The sequence below is a fragment of the Falco punctatus genome, assembly GCF_963210335.1.
Source record: "Falco punctatus genome assembly, chromosome: 15".
Lineage (NCBI taxonomy): Eukaryota > Metazoa > Chordata > Aves > Falconiformes > Falconidae > Falco > Falco punctatus.
In genome coordinates, this window is record NC_137595.1 from 2,753,727 (window position 1) to 2,778,622 (window position 24,896).

Here is a 24,896-nt window from a genome sequence, read left to right on the forward strand (position 1 = left end):
CTTCTCTTCCTCCCTTCTCTTGATGACTATTTTCTTTCTTCCTCACTGTTTTTCTTTCTTCTCGTCTTCTCCTAGCTCTGCTCCTCTTGTTTCACCATCTGGTTCTGTTCTCCTTATCGGTCTCCTTCCCTCTGCCGCAACCCACATTTTCCCCTGCTTGCACCTTCCCCATCTTTGTTTCTCCTTGCCTTTCCACTCGCTCCTTTCCTGTCCTATGTCCCCCAAGGTTTCAAAGCGAAACACAGCCAGGGCCAGTTTCCCTTCCTGCCGGCTGCTAATTGAGCATTTCATGAATTCTCACTTCTGGTGGTGGCTTTGCAACTTTCTAGCTCGCTGTTAAAGAAGATGGGGATGGCACTGGCAAATGCACTACTGAAAAGCCAAACCAGCCTCAGCCAAAAAATTATCCTGGAGGATGAAAGTCACAGTTCCCACTGTTGGGTTTTTTTTTTTGTATTTTAACACTTGCTCTTTTTTTTAATTTCTTTACCATTTTCTGTGTTTCTTGAAGACATGAGTTGGACTTTAATATACAGTTAAACAAATCTTATCGTGAACCTTTATACATATTCAATGCTGAAGCAACAAGTAACTAAATTGGTAGCCTTTTTGTTTTCTTATCGTACGAATCTATTCCTGAATGCTAACAAGCAGGTCTTTATATACTTCGTCCACTTGATAATAGACTAATAATCTTATCATGATGTTTTCCTGAACTTGAACTAGGTGTACAAAGTTAAAGCTGGAAATATGGGAAATTACTAAATTATATAACATTGCAGAGATATTAGAAGGAATTTCTTATATTTCGCAGCGAAATATTGCCAATTATTGTAGCTGTCAATTTAACAATAGGCTTATTCACTATGGTGTTTGATTAATGTGAAATTATTCAGTTGGCTACCTTGTAGTTGGCCTATTTTTGTGTCCAATTAGTATGCTAATAATGGTAATTATGTTCTATACTGCATGTCTCATCACCTAGAGGGTTTTTAAAATGATAAAATAATGAGAATAAACAAGCTGATGCTGACATTCACTGGGCCATTCTAATTACTTACTGAGAGCACACTAGGGAATCAACACTCAACCAAAGAAAATGATTCTTGCTTACTTTGTTAAAACTACTCTTTTCAAAGAGCATTAATAGTTTGCTGCTGTTTTCTTTATTACAAGGGACTGCACTATTTTCCCTTTTATTTGCCCTGTTAATATACAGTACCAGGAAAAAGAAGAAAAAAAAAAAAAAGATAATCAAATTATGTTTGACTGAAGTGATAACTGTTTGCAGGGGGTGTCAGAAAAAACAAATAACTGTAATTGCTGAATTATACACCTTTGTAATGGCTACCATTTATTTCTTCACTGCATGATAAACATACCATCACCTTTCTCACCAAGAGAAAGTGGCATTTTTTCAGTGGGCTGGTATTGCCATGTGCTGGAAACATGCCAACCGCATCCCCCAGGGTGAGCGTCCCTTGCAGCCGCTGCCAGCACCCGTACTCGCAGCCACTCTGCAGCACGGGGTCTGGGCTCCCCCTCCTCCCATCCTCCTCCCCACACTTACAGACCCCTCAGGGGTTGGTTTGTGTTTTGGTTTTTTTTGAACATTGGATGTTTGTAAAGATTATGCCCTAACAAAACCTATTTTCTAATGAAAGCTTTCACAATGCGTAAGGGGCATTATCATCAGCAACACACAGTAGCACGTACACTGGTTTGTACTAGCAGCCAGTTTTAAAACAAAGCCTGGCACCCATCTATAAGCATGCAGACACCAGAAACATACACACAGGGTTTGAAAAAAACATGTCTTTTTCAGTCCTCCCGTACTCAGCAGTAACAGTATGTCTACTCAGTGGCTGCATCAGAGGAGTTCACTGAGGACAGGACCTGGAGACATCTGTTGCATTAACACCAGAGTAAAGAGTCAGGATTTTCCAGTTTCAGCACAAAGAAAACCAGAATTGGATACAGAGGGTAAAACTGAGCAGAGCATGTGGGAATTCTGAATCCTTTATATATCCGTTCAGGATTGATGTTTAGCATCAATGTTATTTTACTTTTTTTAAGAATGAAAAGTTGGGTGATAACTTTTTTTCTTTATAAAATTTATTTGAAAAGTTACTATCCCAGGTATACAAGTGAAGCTGTATGAGAACTTAGGGTAATCAGAAGGTGGCAAAGAAGATGCAGAACGGAGGCAGGCAGACAGACACCGATTGGTCAGGTTTGCCATAATCCTCAAATTAATTGATTGTGCAGAAGATGGATGCCGAAAGACCTCCAAGGTTTGGAACGCAGGCTGCCTCAGGAAGCCCATTTAAAACTACAAGCTGTGATTAAAAAGGTTGTTTGAATGTAAATCCTTACAAAGACCATATAAAGAAAAAAATTAACAACATTTTAAGTTTATATTGATGTCAATATTTTACTCCACATACTAGTAAGCTTTAAGACAATCCATCATAAAGCCAAGCTGGGGTGATGGCTGTAAACGCTGTTTGCCGACACAGAGCAGGGGCTGGTTTCAATAAAGGATGTAATACGTAACATGTTAACAGGGACTCATTTGTGCACCATGTATTGGTTACTCCTTTGCTGTCATTTTGAATTATGTCTCAATATATCTTACTTGTTAAAGTAACTAACCACCGGCAAACAAAAAGTTAGCGTAAACTGGGAAAAATAGCGGAAAATGATGGAGAGATAAGGTATTCCAAAATACTTATACTTTGCAAGATATCAGAGATATGTCCAGCTCAGAACTAGAGTTGTAGTGCTAAACAGAAAATCTCTGGATGTGCCTGCTCTCCCTCCCCACCGCCTCCCACACCGGCAGGAAAATTACACCCTTGTCTCATTGAATATGAGCTTATTTTTTAAAAAAATTTTTGTGAATAATCTCCAGTGTTTATTTTCCACCCCACTGTACCGGTATTTATGCAGAACGGCTGTACGCAGCCCGAATTGTGTTTGAAGAGTCACAGGAACATTTTGAGTTGCTGTTTGAATTCTGCAGCATTCTTACAGATGTGGGAAATCTTCCTGACAGTTGCTAACTATTTTGGCCATGATTTTTTATTTTAGAATGGCAAGCTAATGAAGAAAAGAAACTGCAAATTTATTTGAAATCAGTGAATCAGTGGTTATATTTGTGCCTTTTGTCCATTAGGGAGATTACCAGCAGTGTTTATGCCACCACCGCTAAAGAATTATCACTTTAATCAGTTCTTGAGAGAGAGAAATTCAGAGCAACAGCTTCACTCTGAGGTATGTTGAAAGTGTTTAGCGTAGAGTTTAAGAGTCACCAATGCCTAAGATAAATGCAGCAGCCTCAGTGACAAATATATTCTATAATTTTAAACTGTTTTAAAAAGCAAGACTGACTGAGCACAAAGGCAATTTTAAAGTGAAAGCCCGTAGCGCAGGAGCTAATAATTAACTGCTGTACAAAGGTGATGTGGATTAACTCATCTGTAAATCCTGTAACTTTTAGTAAGAGAAGAATTGTTATAAATGACAAATTGCACCAAGCTGCATATACCTCCTACTTGACAACAACCTCAGTAATTAATATCTCACAGTAAATTCTAGGGTGATATCTTTGATTTAGCATGCAATTTAACGCAACATACATCATTAGCTTTGTGAGCTTTTGCCAAATTAAACAGCCACTAGGAAACACAAATAAGTACATTCAAGTAATAATAAATACACATATGTGCATTTGTATATAATGCTTATAGATATGTACAGTACTTATATAAACAGTCCTACAGTATGAACATCTTCAGGGAGAGAAGACCCTAAGAAAGGAAAATCCTGCTCCCAACTTGTTAAAATCTCCAGGTTTCACTGGAAAGGTGAACTATTATTGAGCTGTAGGCATACTGAATTATATTGTTCGATATGTCAGCCAAAGCCACAATGCTAGAAAGCTGGTTGCTTTTATACATACAGTCAGGTTGGAATCTGATAAGAAAGATGCAGAAAATGTGAACTTAGTGGTTCTGATACTTCAGACCTCAGCAACTACAGACCTAAAGATTGATTTGCAAAATCCATATTGCTATCTTGGCATTGGCTGCTGCTGTAAATTAGGGATTTTCTAATACTAGGTAGCAAAATTAGTTGATGTTTCTCACAGCTGCATTACTGATCACTGATCGTTGAAATTTTGTGGAGGGAAGTGGAAAATTGCTTGGTTTTTTCTAGTACCATGAGAGAATTGAGAAAAAAATTATTTTTCTCTTGCTCTTTTCTGAGCGTCACCTAATGAATTATCTAAGAGGCTTATTTTCCTTTTCTTACCCAAGGGTGAGCTTGGATATTTAGTTTATTTATTACTTATTTAAATTTGCATTGCCATCAGTTGAACTTCTGAGCACTTTTGCAACTAAGATAAGCACCTATGTATCCTTCTGCAAGTTTGCTCCCTGTTAACAGTCTCCTTTAAGTAAAAACTTTCCAGAGCTGGGTTAAAAAAAAAAAAAATATTCAGAAAGCTACATAAATCCAGGTAGACTTTTCTAGTAAGTCATTCAACCTCCAGTTTCTCTGTAGCTGACCTAGTGCACACAGCAAAGCTCAGGAGAGGAGAGCTCACCTAGAGACCAGCAGCACCTGCCCATGCTGCAGAGCACTGGCCAACAGCCAATGGAGTGTTGAACAGTGACATGATCTAACTAGCTCTTTCCAGAATAAGGGAACCTAGAATAAGGGAACCATGGTTAGCCTGAGGGTCAGAGAAAGCTGACTTAAGCACACAGCCGCCTGAGCAAGGCTGGGCTCCTCCATCGCTGCCTTGGCGAAGTCCTGCTATCATGCATCTGGAAGTCCATTCTTTGGGAGGGCTATTTCGGTTTGAAGTAACCGTTCTCACTGGTAGTGAGCATCTCTGTTGGACACACAAGGGAACACCTGAATTTAACACCCTTTCAGCTTCCAGAAATTGAAGAGAAGGGTTACAACAGAGAGGTGAGTTTTACGTAGCAAGTAGGAGACATTTCCTTAATGTCTTCTGCTTAATACAGAGACTAAAAATCGAAGGCAGAGATAAGCTCTGTGTGTGCATGTGTTTTTATCAGAATTTGGACAGAGGAGGACAACGAAGTACAGCGGAAGCAATGTGACCTTCATCCCCTACAATCACTCCTCCAAACTGCAAGCAGTCCGTCACAGAGCCATTTATACCCTATGTGCCATTTTAAGTCTGGCCTCTCATGTATTTTTGCACTCCAGCATCTGACTTCCCAGCACATGACATCAGCAAGAAGTGGAATAGATAAGTATCTTCCACCAAAACATAGTTCAGTGACCTAAATTACATATTCAGCAATGGGAACGTTTCAAGTCCTAAATCTCACTACCATCTCTCTGGGATCAAAGGCTGCTTCTGCTATGGCAGCACTTTTTGGATGAGGAGCAATTCCTTCCTCCCCTCACACTCTCTCCGCTGCTTCCCAACATCAGCCATAGCAGCGTAATTGAAAAGGCAGCGCAGAAACAAATAAATTACACAGGAGCCATTAGTCTACATGGGCTACAAGCAAACTTTGGGCGTTTCCTTGAGAAAGAGTAATGCAAACATCAGGGCATTATGTTCCTGCTCTGGGTTGCTGCTTTTAGAAGTGTAATTAAATCATGAAACATACATTTGTATATGTATTACTGTATGTATTCATTCCCAGTTTGTCTGCACCTATACTGCTTACTTCAAAATGGACATTATCACGGTTAATTGCTTCATTATTAGCTAGCATTGGGTTTTTCTCCTGTCAAGTCTGAACTGGTAACGCATTAAAACTAACATTTTCAGTGAACACGAAAGACTTAAGCTCCTGACCTCCATCGACATGTCTGATATTAAGAGACTGAATTTATCCAACAGGATTTTACTTTAAACAGCTTGGACATGATTCTTAGCCACTTTTGCAACAACCCAGTGATCAGGCAGCTTTGGACACCTTTAGGGCTGTCACCAGCCAAGTCACTGGGTCTCTGGCTGCTGCACCACACCGGCAGTACGGAGCAGGCTCGGGGTTATGTTGCTTAATTCCCCTTTCCCTGGTGATGGGGTTGGTGGATGCCCCAGGGCACAAAGCTCCAGGCTGACCTGAAACGGTTGTTTCCAGACTCAGGTCTGCAGCCTTTTTGGGCTTCCAGGTCAGAAAAACAGAACAAGGGACATCGGTCTCTCCCAGCCGTAAGTTATGGAGTGGTACCCGTATTAAAGTACCAGACAACACATGCATTTCCCTTTGCGTAAGCACGATGCACGCAGTTGCAGACCCCTGTTTCATTCCACCTCAGCCAGCCTCCCTGTCCTTTCCTTGACCAAACATCTCATGTGCAGGTACAGCTGTGCACAGCCACTCCAAAGGTGGTAAAAGCCAAGTACTGGGAGACTGGCCACCTAACAGCCAATGCTGTAGCCACAGGCTTGGGGCAAAAGCCTTGGCAAGGACACTGGACAGAGCAATTCAGGGGCTTTGTTTGTTTGGTTTCCTGATTTGTTTATTTTTTCAAGATCCTTCTGTTTCCTTGCATGTTTCATTTTTGTTTTGTCTTGCAGGGAAACATTTGCTCCATCAGGAAGCCTCCCAGCCCTGAAACCCAAATACTCTCCTGCCTCTCCTCCCACTCCCCCAAATCTGCAGTAATTAATTACACAGTTAAAACACAACTGCCATTCCTTTGCTGGAAACAATCAGTGATTTCTACTACCCAGTGCTACTCATAGGCATTACTCCAATGCCAAAAGCTCAGCCCTGTTCCTGGCTGGGAAGGGGCTTGCTGGGGAGCGCGGGTCCCCAGCGTGCCATGCCTCCCTGCCAAAGTAATTGGGGCCAGGCGGGGAGCGCCCAGGCACGCGGAAGCCTGGCTCTGCACATGCCACTGCAAATAGAAAATAAAATGTTGCAGCCATTAGTGAGTTGTCATTAATTGTTCTCCTGGTGAATGAATGAATGAGTATCTTTGAGGGGAGAATTCCCATCTTCTCCCAGTAATAATTATTTCTTCCTGCCTGACAAGACATCTCAAACCGGGAAATTCACACAGAAGGAAACAAATCCCTGTTTTATTTTGTGTCTCGCTTAGGCTTGTATGGCACTTGAAGTATGTGCCATGCAAGTGGGTTAAGTGAGAACTGCCACCAGTTTTATTGCCTGGTAATTATTTCTCACACACAGCCCCTTCTAGCACATAAGCAATGGGATAAAACCTTTTCTCCATAGCAAAAAAAAAAACACCAAAACCAAAACACCAAAACCCCAAGATTCACAACGCTGGCAGCCCTCAGACCCCTGCAAACACTCCCTGCCCAATCTAAAGCGATCTTAAACTGAACAAGAGATCATACAGCAACATAAGGAAAAAATCCTATACACAGCAGTTTAACCTTAGCAATTTCAGTAATGAACCACAATTTCCTCCCCCACTCATTTTTATATGGGAGGTATTTGTAACCCTCAACTTAGAGGCAAGATAAAGACCTTCTTTGGGTTGGGAGAACCCTTCTCCCAAAACTTTGGGATAAATAATAAAAATTATTTAATTGTAGTTTATTAAATGGGAAAGTTTAGACTTCCAATAATTTGCTTGGAAGATGCTAATTAACAGAATGGTACCAGTGGCCCCAGCTGACCTTGCATGCTGGTTATCCATGGCCTCCCTCTATCAACAAAGCAAGATGATCTGGCTTTTCCCTCCAACAAACAGAAAACACCAGCTGCTACTAAATGCCAATAATGCAGAAGCTCCGTGAAACTTTGGGGAAAGACCCTCTCCTCCCCTAAATAGCTCACCCTAAAAAAATTCCAATAGCAGGTCGAACTTTATGGCTCAGGAGCACAAAATTCATGTCTGACCATCTGCTTTAAGAAACCCTGGACTGGGGCAACCAGAAAGATGTTATTTTTCTTCTTGCCGGGCTGCTGTAAGCTGGTATTGCAGTGAGCTGCCAGCCAGGCTGCACGCAGCGAAGGGCGTCTAGCATATGTCTGAAGGACGTATGTTTACAGCTATATTGAATATTGATCTATGCATACTCCACTGGCAATAAACTCCATAATACATAGTTGAAAATTCCAACACATACATCCTTTCCGTGAAGTCTCAAGGACAGAGGGAGGCCTGATTGCCTCTGTATACATGAAATTTCTTCATGTGCATCTTGAAGGAGTTAAACAGGAGGCGATATATGAGCTGCCCAGAGGAGGGGAAAGCAAGGAGCAATTCTGCAGGTTGTTAAAAGCTATAATAGGAACTATTGTGTATTGTGCTATGCATCCCCAAAATCTGAAGTGGATGTGCAAGTACAAATATTTTTGAATTAATCACTTAGTCTGAAAATGATTTAACAACTACTTCAAGAAAAATATTTATTTTTAAAAAAAATCATATAAGAAACTACCAAAAAGAAAGAAATATCAAGCGTTTTGTCTTGCAAGGTTATGAAGGGACCACCAGAGCCATGTAGCGATGTACAGGAAGCCTAAAGAAAATCAGAGAGCTTTTTATACCAGCTACACCACTATAGTTCAGAAGCTACTGTATAACTAACTCCTGTCATTTCTTCACCCTAGGAATCAGTACTAATAAATGACAAGAACAGGACTGACCAGCTTCCGTCTCTTATCAAAAGGTAATGGATGTGGTGCCTCAGGTGGTCACTTTGATGCTATTTTTCATCAAAAAAATAGTAAATTATGTAAAGTCCTGTAAACGTGCTTCTTAATGCAGGGGGTTTTATACCTGAAAAGGTTGAAGAACCTGAAGTCTTGAGAGCCCTTGCAAGTGAATTAAGACATTTGTTTCTATACTGACAAACTCCAAACATGTTTTACATACTTTTCCAGCAAAAGGAAGAGGAAAAAATAATCCTTATTTTCTTTCTTGTCCCCACTGCAGCACCCCTTATACCTTAATACCAATTACACATCCACAAAAGCGCAAAGCAGGAGCCCAGGAATGAGACTAGCTAGAAAAAACCTTGAAATTTCTTGCATTGCTTCCCCCACCCCCAACCACCTCATGAGTCCTGCAGGAAACACAGAATGCACCGAAAGTACACAGAAAAGGGACTCCTGCTGACTGGCATTTCAGATTCACACACTACCAACATACCCCCGTCACTACTGAATTATCATCCAGTTGCTACTAAGTTAATTGAAATAAGTTTCCCCAAACCATTGCATCCAGCCTCTTTCTTTTAATATAGTAGACTATATGCCCCTTCCTCAGAAAAAAATTCACGTGCCCCCTCAAGGATAACTTATAGCTATGATGAGGCTGTTCTCTAATTTACAATCTGCCCAAATAATTCTGGTTTTACACATGAATTCCATTAGCTTTACAATTATTAGCAGAACCACTCAAATCAGAGGTGCCTCTCCAAATCCCCTTCTGCTTCTGACCCCGCATCTCCCTGAGGCATTGCCACCTCCAGTCCCTTCCCCATAACCCCATCACACCACCCCTCCACCCACGCCAGCACTCACCGTCGGCAGTCCCTGCCCTGGCTTCCGCTGGTCTGCGGCAAAGGAGGCAGCACCAGCAGAAGAACTTGGACCTTTGCCTCATCTTCTAGCCTTTGCAAAGGCACTGGACAAGCTTTTCTTGGCTTGACAAGCCCCAGTAGGTCTGCCTTTCCTCAGTCTTGGTGTACAAGGCTGGCGAGAGGCTGAGGAGCAAGTGAGCCCCTCTCGCAGCCGCGCACAGGTGGGAATTTACACAATGTCCACTTTCCCGCACCAGCAGACACTGGCTGGCCACTACGAAGCAAACACACTTCTGGTCAGAGGCGATTTCCCCAGGTGCCCACAAACAAGTCTGAAAAAAAAAATGGAGGTCCCTGCAAAAAGCTCACGGAGGCAGCAGATGTGCCTGGAGAAGACAGCACTGATCCCTCAGTTACCTACATCTCTCGCAATTTTCTCCTGACTTCAGAGATGACATGGCTTTTCTTTGCTCTCCTCTCTGACAGTGCCCTGTCCCCGTCCTCTTCCCAACTGAATCCCATCCCCTGCCCGGCTCTGACTCCCCCACGCTGCCCCTTCCCTCTCCCCCGGCTCCAACAGGTGCCTACGCTGCAGAATCAGGAGCTGAAGGGCTTCCCCAAGCCAGCCAGATCGACCCCGTCAGCACAGGATGCACAGCCTCCAAGCCATAGATCCAACATTTTAGGTGGAACACTGTCTTCAGAACAAGAAAGGAAGAGGCAGAAGCCAATGTGAACTCAGATACATCCAACCCAGAGCACAAGTGAAACCTACAGACTAATTAAACATTTCCTCCCCCACCTCCACTAAACACTGTAGCTAAAATACTACTGGGAGATAGCTTCATCTTTCTTAATCACCTCGCAGAGCATTTCCCCTTGGCAGAAGAGGAACACAGGCCCCGCAGCCCCGCTGCCGTGGGGAGCCCAACCTGGATGCTCCGGGCTGGCTCTGCGGCGGCAGGATGGGTGCAGCTGAGGCGCAGCGTGCAGGTGCTGCTGGAGCCCCCTGCCACTTCAGCCTGGGGGGTCTGACCAAGCAGCACCTCACACACAGGCTAACACTCCAAATCCACATTAGTTATAGCCAAATATAGACAGAGACAATTAATACTGTGGCAAGCTTCTCAGAACAGCATTGCAGATTTCTTTTTTCCTTCCTAAATTAGACTCCTTAGTGCCAGTCTTGCAAACCAACACATACTTTTTCTGGGCATGACAGCTGCACCCTGAGAGTTTATTTACTCTGTTTAAACCAGGAGCACAGTTCTCCATAACTGAAAACAAGAAAATCATTACTCTACAAAAATAAAGTTACAGAATTACTGCAATTAGCTATATAAAATAGAGGGGGGCAGCACACTGAAATCAGAACATAACAATAATATTTCAATAACCTTATAAAATGCACATGGGAAAAATATGCATAACAAGTCCAATAACCAGATTTTAATCTCACCACATATCTGGAAAATAGAAACAAAATTGTTTCCATAAGGTTTAACATTTCTTTGAAATTATCGCCCTAAAATATTCCATCACTACCACTCTGCTTTCCAACACATGATGAACAGACATATTGAAAACATGTATTATGTACATGAATTTAAACATATGAAGAAGAAAAAAGGAGCAGGAAGGAAACAAATTAAACAGAAGAGACTCAAACACTTTGATGTTTCGCATTCAGCTGCAGTGAGCGATGGGTGGTAGAGCAGGCAACCAGACACCCAGTTCTGTTACATTAATATTAAACTTGTTTTGCTAGAAAAAACATACAACATGAAAACCTTTTAATTAGCTTTTATGGCACTCCAAAAGGTTTAAACTCCAACAACTCCTTGGTCCATCATTTGCCATCCACATCCTACGAGTCACAGAAATAGTTCAGCAAAGAAGCCAAGCGGAGCTGGGGACACCTCCAGGAACACACTGGCTGCTGTGTTCTTATGTTCCTGAGCAGCTCTTAGACAAATTTAATATTCTCTGTCTTTCCCAGTTGTTATACTTGCACATTTCTTCACTGCTTTTAACACAATTCACAGACTTCTTGGTATTTGGGCTTTTGGTCAGTCAGAGGACAAGAGATGCATGAGCTTGATGCAGCCTCAGCAAAGTTTGAAGGTTTTTTGAAGCAGAATATCAGAAATGTGACTTTACAGGGAACAGAATCAGTTCCGGGGAGGATATAAGCAACTCGCCACCGAGTCACACCCTCCTGCCTTTTCTGAGAAACCATGAAAAAAAGAGAAAACAAACACTAGGAAAAGCATGCAGAAAACCAGAATGCCTAATTCTTCCCTGAAACCACCATGTTTAGGTTCAGGTCAGCCTCCAATGGCAGTACACTATGATGGAACAAGTTGACCTTCTCTGGCATAGACATGATTTCTCAAGCAAATTAACCTTTCTCTCACCTACAGACAGAACAACAAAAACAAAACAAACAACCCATAAATCAACAAGTAAACCTGTTATTTTAGAAAAGACAGAGTAGTGAAGTAAATTCTTCCAATATGCCCTTACATCATTCATACAGACAGAAAAACAATTACAAAGCAAATCAGATCCTTTCTTTAATTGATTGCACTCAGAAGTTCTTCCCTCAAGAAGAAAAGTTGCCAAAAAAAAAAAAATCAACCAGTATTTCAATTCTGAGCATCACTGAAAACATAACTGTCGCTGGATTGCTGTTTTTCTTTCCAGCAGTCTCTACACTACATAAAAGATAAGTCTTTGTTAATCCCTTCCAGAAGTGAAGCTTCTAGATACTGCCTTGGATTATTACACACAAATAAAGAGATCATTAAAAAATGCAACTTGTAGATTTAGAGCGGGGGTTGGGTATTTGGGTTTGGTGCATTTTTGTTGAGGGTTTTTAAAGTGTTCTTCAGCAGAAAAAGGAAGACACTTGCCGTGTGCAGCATGCCCTCCATGCCAAGAAACAAGTCTCAAGCAGCATTGGAGCTCAAAAGTGCAGCTAGGAAATCTGTTGTGGGCTTTGGAAAGAAGAGTAAAAGGAAAGCAGCAGATTAAAAAAATCAAAACTCTCCCTGACTGACCTTGGCCAAGCCCCAGTAAGTGACACTGAGCTCCTGCAGAAGCTGGGAAGAAGATCCTACTCCACAGTGACGACAGCTCTGAAACGCAGGTAGACATAGGCTTACTGAAGCAAGCCCAATTAAAGCCACGGGAAGCCTAGGTGTCCCACATCGAGCTCAAAAAGCAGACTCATGCTGATGAGTGCTGCCCTTGTCCAGTTTTGAACAACGTGTTAATTCAAAGCTTGTGCCCTTAAACTTTAGTTTGGTGAGGTCAGGTCCAGTTTAGTGAAGACTGTGCTGAAAGCAACTGTCCCAGCATCTCAGTCCGAACACCATGGAAAACCTCCTCACACCCTCCCTGAGAAGCAAGGCTTTGACATGCATTCGAACCTACACAGCACTCCTCTCGGCTGCTTCCTGAAGCTTTTCCTGGAGGAGACCCTCACCCCTTCACACTCGCTCAGCCTGTCGCACCACCTGCGCTGGAGCAGCGCTGAGATAACTTGCCCCGGTTCCAGCGCTTGTAATGCTGCGGTGCCACCACTGCTGCCTCGCAGGGCTGCTACAGCTCAGCAATGTAAGGATGCTGGAAAGGCAGAAAGCAGGTGCAAGACAGATTTCTTCATCATTTGAGATTATCTGAGTGTAAAAGGAAGATCTAGCAAATTTGCATCCCTAATTAAGTGCTTCTTTGTGAAAAGGCTGACTCCCCCATCCCTCGTGAGCCTCAGAGGCTGGGGAGCGACAGCTCTAGTCCCCAGAAATGCAAGTGCTGAGAAAAACTCGCTCTCTCCCCTCGGCCCTTCACTGCAATTCAAAATAGAATTTATCATGACCTGCCCAGTCCCTTACCACCATTTGCTCAACAGCTATTCATTCACTATTTCATCTCTTTTCCAGGTACAGTTTCTGTCCCCTTGCCTTGCACACACCTCCAGTTCTCATGCTCTGCCTTGGATTGCTTGTTGTTTGCTTCTAATTAAGAAGATGCAGTGATCTGAATTGAAATCCTATTGAATTACCTGACACAAAGTGGTCTAATGGAAAGCACAGCCAAACCCAGAAATATTATTACCGGGTCAAGTACCTGATTTCAGATCACAGCATACTTTGACCAAGTTGGATGTTGAACTAGTGACTAAATAAATACCCAGGCAAAAGTCACCAGAAAGTGCTAATCCTTCTACTGGAGAAAGTTTATCATGTTGAGGTTAAGTTACAGCCAAGGCAGAAATACCATATACATTTTATTAAATTATACCCCACTAAATGATTACACATTAAGTGAAAGAATTATTTTTGCACTAAAGGCTTTAGTACTCAATATAATCAATGATAAATTAAAGCTGGCCATGTAAATAAACAAGACGTGGGGTGATCTGACTTTGCAATTTACTGAAAAAAGTGACAGTAATCAATTCAAATACACTATGGAAATATTTATTGTGAGAACCAACACTTACAATTAGAGCTTTCTCCCCCTCCAAACAAATACTTATTTTTGAAGAATACTTATTCAGTTTGAATTGAAAACATCCGTTCTCATTGCAAATTTTCACTTGAGATTAAATGCCAAGAAAAAGATGTTTAAGTTGATTTCATTTAACACAAGAAATCTTCATTCTTCTTTTTATCTGCTTCCTTTCTGAGGAAAAAATCAGTAGGTGGAAGATAGAAAAGACAAAGCAGTGAAGGTAAAGACATGTTTTCATGTTGCATTTTATAAAAAATTAAATACACTCAGATACATCATTTACTGTGCTTGAAAGTGTTTCTTGAAAACACTTGGTATTTCATTTTCCAAAATATATGTACTCAGAAATTCTGATAAACAAATTGATGTGATAATTTGATAGAGAGGAAAAGGAACATTACATGAAAAAAACAAAACCTCATAAGCCATGACACTGATGAGGTCAAAGTCAATATTTTATTAGATGTGTGTTAATTACATATGATAACACAAGGACTAGGTAAAGATATGAAGAACAAGGCAAATACATTCAGAAAGTTTCAGCACTGATACTGTTCTATATGCCTTGGGAATGGATTTTGTGTGGTTGCAAATAGCACATTTGATGGCAGTAGCCACTGGGAGTTTTCAGGGAACCGTTCTACAGGTCTAGAAAGTCCAGGGCTCATCTGGAGTCTGTTTCAAGACCTTTGTGTGGATGAACACATAGACTTTATGCTCATCGATCTGAGTCTGTTCTTTTTTAAAGGAAATTTATGGAAGTATCAGAACCGCAGTATCTGTGTTGAGAGATGTCCCAGTGCCTTTGGCCAGCGCTGCCTCCTCCGAGCCCCCACGGGTGCCTCCGGCATTGCTGCTCGCCTGCTCCGGGGTGACCACCGCAGAGGTGGCTGACCAGCAGGGACCAGCCTGCCACCAGCCACTGTCCTCCTGCCAGCCCGCAGGTGTCTGCTGGGAAAGCCGGTCCTGAGGAACATGACATTTCTGTGAGGGCTGCTGGGCCAGAGCTGTCTTCACAACCCACCTGAGGTCACATCATCCACTGCTTCATTAAAGGGCAAAAGCGAAGTGCTTGGCCACCCACTGGAAGGCTTTGGGTTTAAGGAATTCATGCAGCAGCCAGTCTCGCTTCGTCAGCTGCTGTTCCTCCCAGGTGCAGCCGCGTGTTACAGGCATAAACCCCCCTCCATTCCTTGCGCTACCACTCACCTCTAGGTTGGTTACTGCTACTGCAACTTTCTCTGGGTGGTCCTTCTCATGGATCCTGACAACACATTTTCCATCATTCTGTGCCTGCTGCAGCCCTGAACAACCTCAGCATGATGTGATGCTGGCACATTTCACCAGAGACTTATGGACATTGCCACGGCCAGGCTGGCTCTCCTCACTGCCCAGAGGTACTTAGACTACAACGACGTGCTGCAATCACTCTGCAGGAGACTGCCTTACCAGTAAATCTGAAGTTGTGTGCAAAAGGCTGTTTCCTCTGTAGTATATGTATCTATTCCTTTCTCTGCATTGAGGAAGAGATGGACACTACACGTTCTGTAGACCATCACCCACTGAATGCCCTCACCAGCAGCTGAGCATCCCTACTCCTTAGCACAAGTCTCACTGGACCCATCAGGCTGCTGCTGCATTTGCTGAGCCACACGTTGTCTGACAGACAAGGAGTCCACATTTGTAGGATGGAAGAGACTCTTTATTGCTAATTTATCTGTTAAACTGCTTCCTGTGCAACTCTCACGCTGCTGCAAAGTCAATCCCTGGCCCAGTTGGTTCCCCAAGCAATGAGTTACATGAGCTGATGCATTTTTTTTTATTCCACTCTAGCATGATCCAACTAAATGCTCCACTCCTTTCCAAGGAACACTGCCCGTTGTCATGTCTGGTCCATGGCATAAGCTCCAAAAGCTTTTCACAGGAAGCACAGTGCCCCAGGGTCAGTGGTGGGAATCTCCCCAGTGTTGCTGCTGCATAACTCCTCCACGTCTAGCAAGAGGACATCAGTGCCACCCTCACCCCCATCATTTTCCCATTTAATTCATCCCTTTAGATTTGAACACCAGCTCAGAGAAAGAGTACGGCTGTAGCCCTATGGGCAAGAGTAATACTCCTAATGGAAGAAAATAGTTATAGTTGTGACCAATTGCTTCATTGCTAAAAATTAGGGAGATGCCTAAACAACCAGCTGAGACTACATCAAACTGAAAGGCTAAAATTTAGAAGGGGGAAGATTATGTGAGCAACACTTATGGAAGTTGTGAAAAAAAGTATTTCTTTACTGTGCACAGTCCTACAGTATTATTTCCATCATCTAAAGTATGGATGGAATAACAATGGCTTTTTGTAAGGAGTAATTCTTGAGCAAGGATTCTGTAACAGCAATTGTGACTGGTGATGCAGGCGTGGAGGAAAATCAGGGCTGCAGTCTTTAAGGATTTCACTAGGATTAATGTTCAACTAAAAGTTATAAAAAGTAGATTAGACTTTAGCAGAGCAAAGTTGGGAGAGTAAGTGCAGGGTGAAATTCAACATGATAAAGCTGGGCAGAGAAAGGACACGACGGAAATAGAAAGTGTTCAAAGATAAATTAATGTATGCCCAAGGGTTACACGTACCACCTCGCAGTAATTGCACAAGGAATGTTCAACTTGTTTTTTCCATTTTATTTTTAAAGCCAGTGTGAAGGAACACAGAAATGTAGAAGTAATCAACAGTGGGGAGGGGGAAAAAAGAAAAAGGCAGACACAAGTTACAAAACATCAAATACAGAGCAGGATTGGAACAATTGCATAATGAAGTTAAGAACATAGAAAGCGATAAGAAAAGCAAAGGCAGTGAATGAAAGGAAACTTTACAGGAAGGTAAAATAAAATTAGAACAGTTTTCAGGAACAGTGGAGAAACAAGAGGCTGGGAAAGCAGTCCAGGTACCTGCCAGAGCTGGGCAAGAGACTATGCAAAGAGGTGACAGTGTTGAAAGACTGAAGTGTTGCTTTGTGATTTGCAAAGTCACTAAGGTTTAAAATTTTTCCCAGGAGACAGCACGGAAGAAGCAAGTCCTAAAGTGTTTTCTGTACTGCTGCTAATTAACGTCCTAAGGAACATTCCAGGCAGCATGATGATGGCTGCTGGGCAAACATCTGCAACAAGCTGACCTGGTGCTGAGGACAAGGTGACCGGCAAACATGACCCTTAGCCAAGAGGTCTCCTAACCTCGGTGAGCTCAGGCAGCCACAACCATGCAGCAGGCGCACACAGGCCTGCCAGAGTCAAGGCTTCCTATGGCAAGTCCTTTCCTCAGAAAGTCCCAACATGAAACAGGTTCCAAAGCGACAGCCTTCAGAAAAGGCAAAAGAGATATCGATAACTTTCACAGAAGGAAGATGCAATTAGATGCCTTGCCAATTCACACCCCAGCTGGAAGGAACAGAGTTTGCATTTCACTCTGAAGTCACCAGGTTCCTCCCCGATGGAAGACTTCCAAACTCATGGACTAATGCACATGCCCTTACAGATCAGGCAGACAGCTGCTGTGTCCCAGGGGACACCACACATGTAATAAGGTGCCCTACAGGTGCTGGCCGTATTTTCCCCCTTGGGCCTTCCCAAGACAGAGCTCTTCACTCCCAGACCCAGGTGAAGCTTACCAAGAAGCAGGCAAGCTTGCACACATGCTACCCCCCACCTGGCAAGGGATGTCTCTGCTACTGCCCCACATCAAAGGTAACTCCCACCACCTGCGGGCTGCCATCAGCTTCACCCCTGCCACACTGGGGCTTTCTTATTGTGTTTTCTTTTGATAGCAACTCACAACCTCTCATTGAACAGTATTTTCAGCACTACAGAGCTTGAAGGACACATTCTCCCTAAGTTTAAGATGCTGTTTCAACCTTGCCTTTCATTCATGTAATCATTCTATTCAAATAACACTTTACTGAAATGCAAGAAGCAGTGGCTGAGTCACGGAGACTAAAACACTGACAATGGGTATTGAGAAGCCAACCGGTGACCAAGCTTTCAGCCAGCCCCCTTCCACAGAAAAGTCTAAAACATTGTGTATTAATGGGTTTATGCTCTTCTCTGTTAGTAAAGGCATCAACAGGAGATGGAAAGCCAAAATATGACAGAAGAGGTAGATTGTTCACTGTGCTTATTATTTTGACTTATAGGTGGTGGTCAGGCTCTTCTGTCTATAGATACAATATGTTTTTCCCTTTCCTGTAAAGGCACAAGGGTAAATGTAGTCATTTAGAACACGTGGGTTTACATTTTACATGTCAAACTAGCATGGTAGCCTCAAAGGTGGTTCAAACACGCCAATTCAAAACACAATTCAGGCAATTCTCTGAAGATCCCCCATCCCTTCCTCTCTGCAGGCTACCCCCTGTGGGGACAGATGCTGAGCAGGTTGCAGCAGTTACTCCTGCGTGCAGTGTCTGCCCCGTAGTTCTCCCACCAGAAGCAAGCAGGACACCAAGCTCATTAGCATTTGTGTTTATCAAGTTGCCTCAGTTGTACTTTGAGCCTCAAGGTCATTCAAAAAATTAGAGAAACCTTCCTTCTGTATCTTGGTTTGCAGTTGCAGATATTTTGTGCCGTATGACTATTTCTCTGAAGTTGTAAAAAAAAAAAAAACAACCCCACACAACCACACACCAGCAGGTTTTTTTACCTCATCTGTTTTTCTAAAAAAAAAAAAAGTGAAGCTACCTGGTCTGAGAGCTCCGCACCTTCCCTTCTGCTGCCACTAGAGGGAGGAACCTATTCCCGGGATCTGGCTTCCAGGCTATTTCTGGGATGGAATCAGAAATATTTCTGTTATATGGAAAAAACGTTTGTCCCTGTGCGATAAGCATGAAAAGCGCAAATGGAGCCTCTAAAAATGAAGTGGGATAAACATTTCCCCCCGACACCCCCCGCCCTCAAACAAACTCCAATTACAATCATCAAACCTTGTGAATTTGAACACTGCTGCAATTGTTCTTCTTTGCTGGTAATACAAATCCTTCTACTGTGTTTACTCCCATTGCACCCAGGGCAGAGGAGGCCAAACAGGAAGAAAGGAGAATACTGGGTTTCTATCAATATAGGAACAAAGGCTGTTTTCTAGTGGCTTAAACCAATTCTGATTGAAAAACCATAAAATTTCCTATTAGCTAAGAGGAACACTGGAAATTCATTCTGAACCGAAAAAATCCAAAATTTAAATGCTGCTTTAGGATTTGCAACCCCCTCCTTCCTTTTCTTATCCTTAATTCAACTGGAAAACTCATATTGATGAATGCATCTTATGTCACTATATTTTAAGCATGTGAACTAATAATGATTGCTTTTGATAAGTATTTATAGCAGTGACAAGGTCATTCCAGTGGCATTTGCAAAACAATTTTCAAACATGAGTGCAAAAAACTTTGCTAATGAAATCCACCCTCCCTGCCCAAGTATGAAGTGTCTCAGCCTCAGACACGCTGAGTAACCACCAAGACATGCTTTCAAGGACGGGCTGCTGGTGGCCACCAGTGAGCACCCAGACCTGGCTTGGTGACACAGAACATGACAGTCTTTGAGGGGAAAAAAAAAAGCCATTTTCCTGTACAACAGAGCAGTTTGCAGGCTCAAGGCTTAGCCACATTCTTTTGGGGATACTCATTGTCCTTTTTCTCTCCAAAAAGGAGCAGAAACACTGACCCTTAAGGTCATGAAGAATGGAACTTTGTAAATCTTAAACTTAATTGAACAGCAGTGCAAACAATACAATGTTCCTAGAGAAAAAACTTGCCCCCAGACCATTCCTTCCTACCCTTTAAAGGCAGTTGCAAAGGGGCTCTGTTAACTAATCGCAGAATGATCTCATTTGGAAGAGGGTCCTGAAGGTGCTTTGGTTGAATCCCTTGCTGGAAGCAGGGCCAACTTCAAAGGCAGAGCCTCTTCCTTTCAAGCTTTGAGTACTGACTTCCTCACTGCAAGGACACACTAGCGACTCATGTTCAGTTTTTCCACCAGGACCCCCAGGTCTTTGCCTGAAAAGATGCTTCTCGGCCAGTCTGCAGCCTGTAGGGTTGCACGGAGTTGCTCCAGACCAGGTACAGGACTTTGCACTGTCTGTGGTGGCCTTCATGAGCATTGTCAGCTCATTTCTCCAGCCTGTCAAGACTGCTCTGGAGCGCAGTCCTGTCCTTTGACTTATTGACTACTTTCCCCCAGTTTGGCATCATCCCCACAGCATCTCATGTCTGCAGAGCCATAGATTCTTTAGGTACGGTGCCAGGGCCAGAAGATTGGCTAAACCCACAAAAATAGGAAAATTTTTTCCTGGTTCATCGGTCCCAACCTTCTACTGCAGTGGCCAAGGTTAGCAGCTAATCCCTCCTATGCCCACTGTGTTTCACCCTAAACAAATCTAAGCATCTTGTCCACAGTTTTCACTGGAAGGCTACCCGTCACCATTTGCTCTTTTGTCAGACTGTCTTACAGCTCAGACACCGTTCTCCACCAACGCATGCAGCCTGAGCTCTGCCCCTCCTCATTGTGTAAACTAGGAAAACCTTGTTATTCTATTTCTCATACAAATAATTTAAAAAAAAGCTTGAGAAGCAAGTCAACTGAAGGCTTCCACCTGCAGAGGCTGACTCTGCGGCACAGAGAAGCACATCCTCCCCCACCGGCCGCACGCCTGGGGAGCCCAAGTATCAAGTAAAACAAGCTTTTCTTTTCCTGGTGCTTTACTTGATGCTTTTTCAGACCAGCTGCAAAACCTCCCTGACTGAATGTGAGGTCACTTCAGCTCTGTTTCTGTAAGAGAGGCTGGAAGCTAAAATTGTTGTTCAAAGTTCTAACTCATGACCCATCATGTCTACAGTATTTTGTTGTCATTGCTGCGAGGATGACAGGGTTTGGGATTTAAAAACTGCAGCTATATTTGTTTGATCCAAGTGATATTCTTCTGTGATGATTTCATATCGGAAAGCTTAAGACAACATTCCAGATTTCTTTTCCCTTTTGTGTGCATATGTCTGTATACACGCACACATAAACAAAAAATAGAAAACATTCCACAGTAAACTTTCCTTTCGGAAAGGATTTCCACCAGCCTTACAGTGTAACAGCATATGCAGCATGTATGCCACTCAAACATTTAACTACGAAGTTTGTGTCAAAATCTGTTCTGAAAAAAGTGCTACTATGTGGACTCCATATAACCCTGAATTACAGGTTAGGCTACATTTTAAGTATGAAATATTAAGTGAGATCATAATAGTTAAGTCACTCCATTGTCACTGCGACACTAACTCAGGTTGGCAGAGCTCATGCTCAATGATGTCACTGTTTATACCTTGCTGCAGTTGCGAGCAGAGCCCAGTTTGCATAAATTAGCTTTGATCAATGAACAGTGTTAACATTTTTTATTTTTCCGCTGGAGCACACTTTGAGTTATCAGATGCTTTTCAGTGTTTTAAAAACGCATATGGGTGAGTTAAGTGGCATGTTAAAATATACTGCAGAAGCATGGACAGTGCGTGGGAAGCAGAAGGGTCTGGCCATGACAAACACCCCTGGCAATCAGCAACACTTTGATAGTGTCCAAAAAGTGCCATCCAATTTGCAGGTTGGAAGATTATCGAAGCCAGCCCTGAAACAGCAAGGACAGCTGTAGGATGGATTTCACCATCCTTCTACACGTTAAACACCATCCCACTTTGCATCAACTCCCACTGAAATAAATAACTCAAGAACCACGCAACGTAAATAACAGCAGAATGATTAGAAAAAAAAAAGTCATCTCCCCATCTTCTAAAAATCACTTCCTTTTAGCTAAGTTGTTCCTTTATGCCTCTCCTTGAGCAAGCAGTGGTGAACAGAATGCTGATCTCAACTCACTAGCAGAAGCTGCTTCAGAGGCATCACTAAGCAGCACGTTTCTCCCACAGCCTCCTGTTTCTCATCCGGAGGAGAGGAGAGGGTGTTTTCCATCTCTATTTTCTCAAGGTTGGAGCAGTGACAGCCTACTCCCTGCTCCTCTTCATCCATTCAGCTCTCCAAGCTTTCCTAGCCCAAGACGTGCCTCTGCTCAGTGCCTCAGCCCGGGAGGCTGGCCGAGCCTCTGAGCTCCCACAGGAAAGCTGGCACATCCCCAGCACTTGCTCGGATCTCGCAGGGAAGTGCCAGCAGGACCTACAGACACACACAGAAGGGAGCTGCACCTAACCAGTCTTCAACAGCCCTTCGCTGGGTCATCTCTTAACTGTGTGCCATCAGTTCTTACATTCACAAACGCAGCGGTTACAGCCTGACTAGGGTTAAGCTGAGGAGAACCTATCCTCACTCTGCCCCGTTCCCAAAACAAAGCCTCAGGGATCAAGCGAAGCTCTCCTCACATCAGCAAGTTTGGAGTCAGGCATGGGCACACCAGGTTCACGCAAATAAGCCCTACTCCACTGCTGTGAGAGCTTTCCATGGTTTGCCCCCAAAGCAGAAGAGACCTTTATGTCATTTATCATTTGTGGAGTGTTTTTTTTTAATATGTAAACTGATTTCAAAGGCATTTGGAGGGGGACATCACCATCCACTCCTCCTGTGGGCTGAAGCCACCGAGATCTGCAATGCTGCTGGGACTTCACCCAGAGGCTACGAGATGGGAGGTTTGCTCTCCCATACAACACTGAGCTACTCTGGAGGAAGAGCTCGGGCAACAAAAACACCTTATTGTCCCATGTCACGATGTCTTCCAAATACCCCAAAGCATACTGAAATAGAGTAAAAAATGCCTGCACTGGTGGTGCTTGAGCTATATAGGCTGCTAGGGAAGGAGTGACAGGAGTCAAACGCTGTGCTAAGCATATACTTATAGCCAAATAAATGGACAAAAGGTCAAATCAAAGACTATCCACGTTCGAAGTTTATTTCGGGACCCCTTCTTCTATCACTACTAGGGGAGCCACGGCCCTTTCAGAAACAAGCTGTTCCTGCTATTGCTGGCTTTGGACAAAAAGCATACTGCTGCTAACCTCTTACATAAAGTGAGCAGACAAACAGCTGAATTGCTGACCCTTAATGGCCTTTTCCCTAGGATTTGTGGGTTTGCACAAAGAAGCCAACATTTTACATGCAGCCCTTGATGGAGTTTGGAATTGTGCAGAAACACTGTTTGGAGTGCACACTCGTAACCCAATTGTTTGTGTACAATGTTCCTCCACTCCCATGCCAAACACTGTAGGTCTCCGGGTTATTTTTTTTATTATCTATTTTTTTTTAAGCTGCTTGGCCATACACAACTTTGAAACCCTGTATATACCTCCACTGCCACTAACATTGCGATACAAGTACAAGCCTGCCGTCAGATGTTCCTCTTTCTTGCAGTCATTCCTCTTTTCTCAGCTGAGCGCTCAGAGCTCGGTAGATACAAGCTCCAAAATTATTAAACACTCCTTGGCTGCAAACACACAAGTTTTCTGTGACTGAGCACAAGGAGCAGGCAGCAACATGCATCGGGTTTATTTTACGAGTGGGAGATATTCAGCAAAAGCAGTTGACTCAGGCTGAGTTTTGAATAAGCAATTCTCTTCATCCTTACTTGCACATTGATTGATCTAACAGATTTTTATAGACTTCTGTCAGTTGGCAACAAACCTAAAAAGTTCCGTAAGGAAGTACCATTTCCCTCCGAATGAGAGCCACAGGCAAACCTCAGGCACAAGGTGCAGCCTGCAGCAAAGCAGCCCCTTCCCATTAAACCACAGGCTACGCTGACTTACCCTGCCCAGCAACCCCCAGTGCCCCCAGCAGCCTGCCCCCTTTAGATCCATTAAAACTGCTCAGACATGATGGTACAAGCATGCACTGCAGCAGCATCTCGAGGACCACGCGCTACCTGTCACCAAGGCACTGGGTGCTGTTCAAGCATCCCCAAGTAATGAAGCCTCACACCTCAGAGAGAAAGCACAAGTGATCCAACAGCCCAACTGGTATCTTGACACAAGCGAAGGATGAAAGCACGAAACACTACAATACTCGAATTCAACAATAACAAAACAGCATTCATGCGTAACAGCCAGCACAAAAATCACCATTGTACATTGGGTTTCCAAGCATTTGAGCTCTGAGCTACTAAAAATGACAGCGTATACTATTCTGTCCTCTTCAGCTATAGTAAATCCTACCTTGGCATTTTTGTTTTAATTCAAATGCATACTAGTTGTTGTGAACATACGAAGTATTACCTGGAATAACACTTCAAATGCAAATTAAGGGCTCTGTAAAATTATTGTAACGCAGGAGTACATGGTTTATTAACAGTAGATTTGCAAGGTTAATTTTCAATTATGTATTTCTTATTAGTTTCCTAGCTGTCTTGGTATTATTAAATTTAAAGAGGAAGATACTTTCAATGTGTCCAGCTTCTGTGGCATTATTACTGATAATTATTCCTATTTTCCAATTTGTGTTACTCTCATGTCTTGCAAAATTTGTAATTAATGAGCAAATAATTATAGCAGCACTTACTAGAGCTGCTTTAGTTAAAGCTGTGTCAGCTTTTGTATTAGGATCCCCATTTTTCAAGGGTTTATAACTCAAGCATAAAAATTCACTCTGGGCAGAGCCTTGTCATAAGAACTGTCTGCTGAGCATGATTTTTTGGTTTTAAATATTTCTAAGCATTATTATTTGGTTCCTTTTTCAAGTTATGGACAGTTCAAAAAGATCTTAAACTTCCAAGGACACTAAGTCCACAGCACTCCATTTTTTTCTATGCTTCATTGTCTCTGAAATAAAGACATTTTATTTGAAGGTGAAGGCATTCACCTTTAAAAATATGAAATAAGATGCCTCAGCATCTCCAAAGACCAGAACTGGTTTTTTAATGCCTG

General features: G+C 42.9%; 1 long non-coding RNA gene across 1 annotated transcript in view; it reads right to left on the reverse strand.

Annotated features, from left to right (window-relative positions):
* Positions 1 to 24,896, reverse strand: part of LOC308054115 — a 118,631-nt gene that overhangs the window by 89,790 nt on the left and 3,945 nt on the right. The window contains exon 1 of the long non-coding RNA XR_013923970.1: positions 1 to 24,896. This exon is cut by the window's right edge and continues 3,945 nt beyond it. This is a non-coding gene — a long non-coding RNA (uncharacterized lncRNA).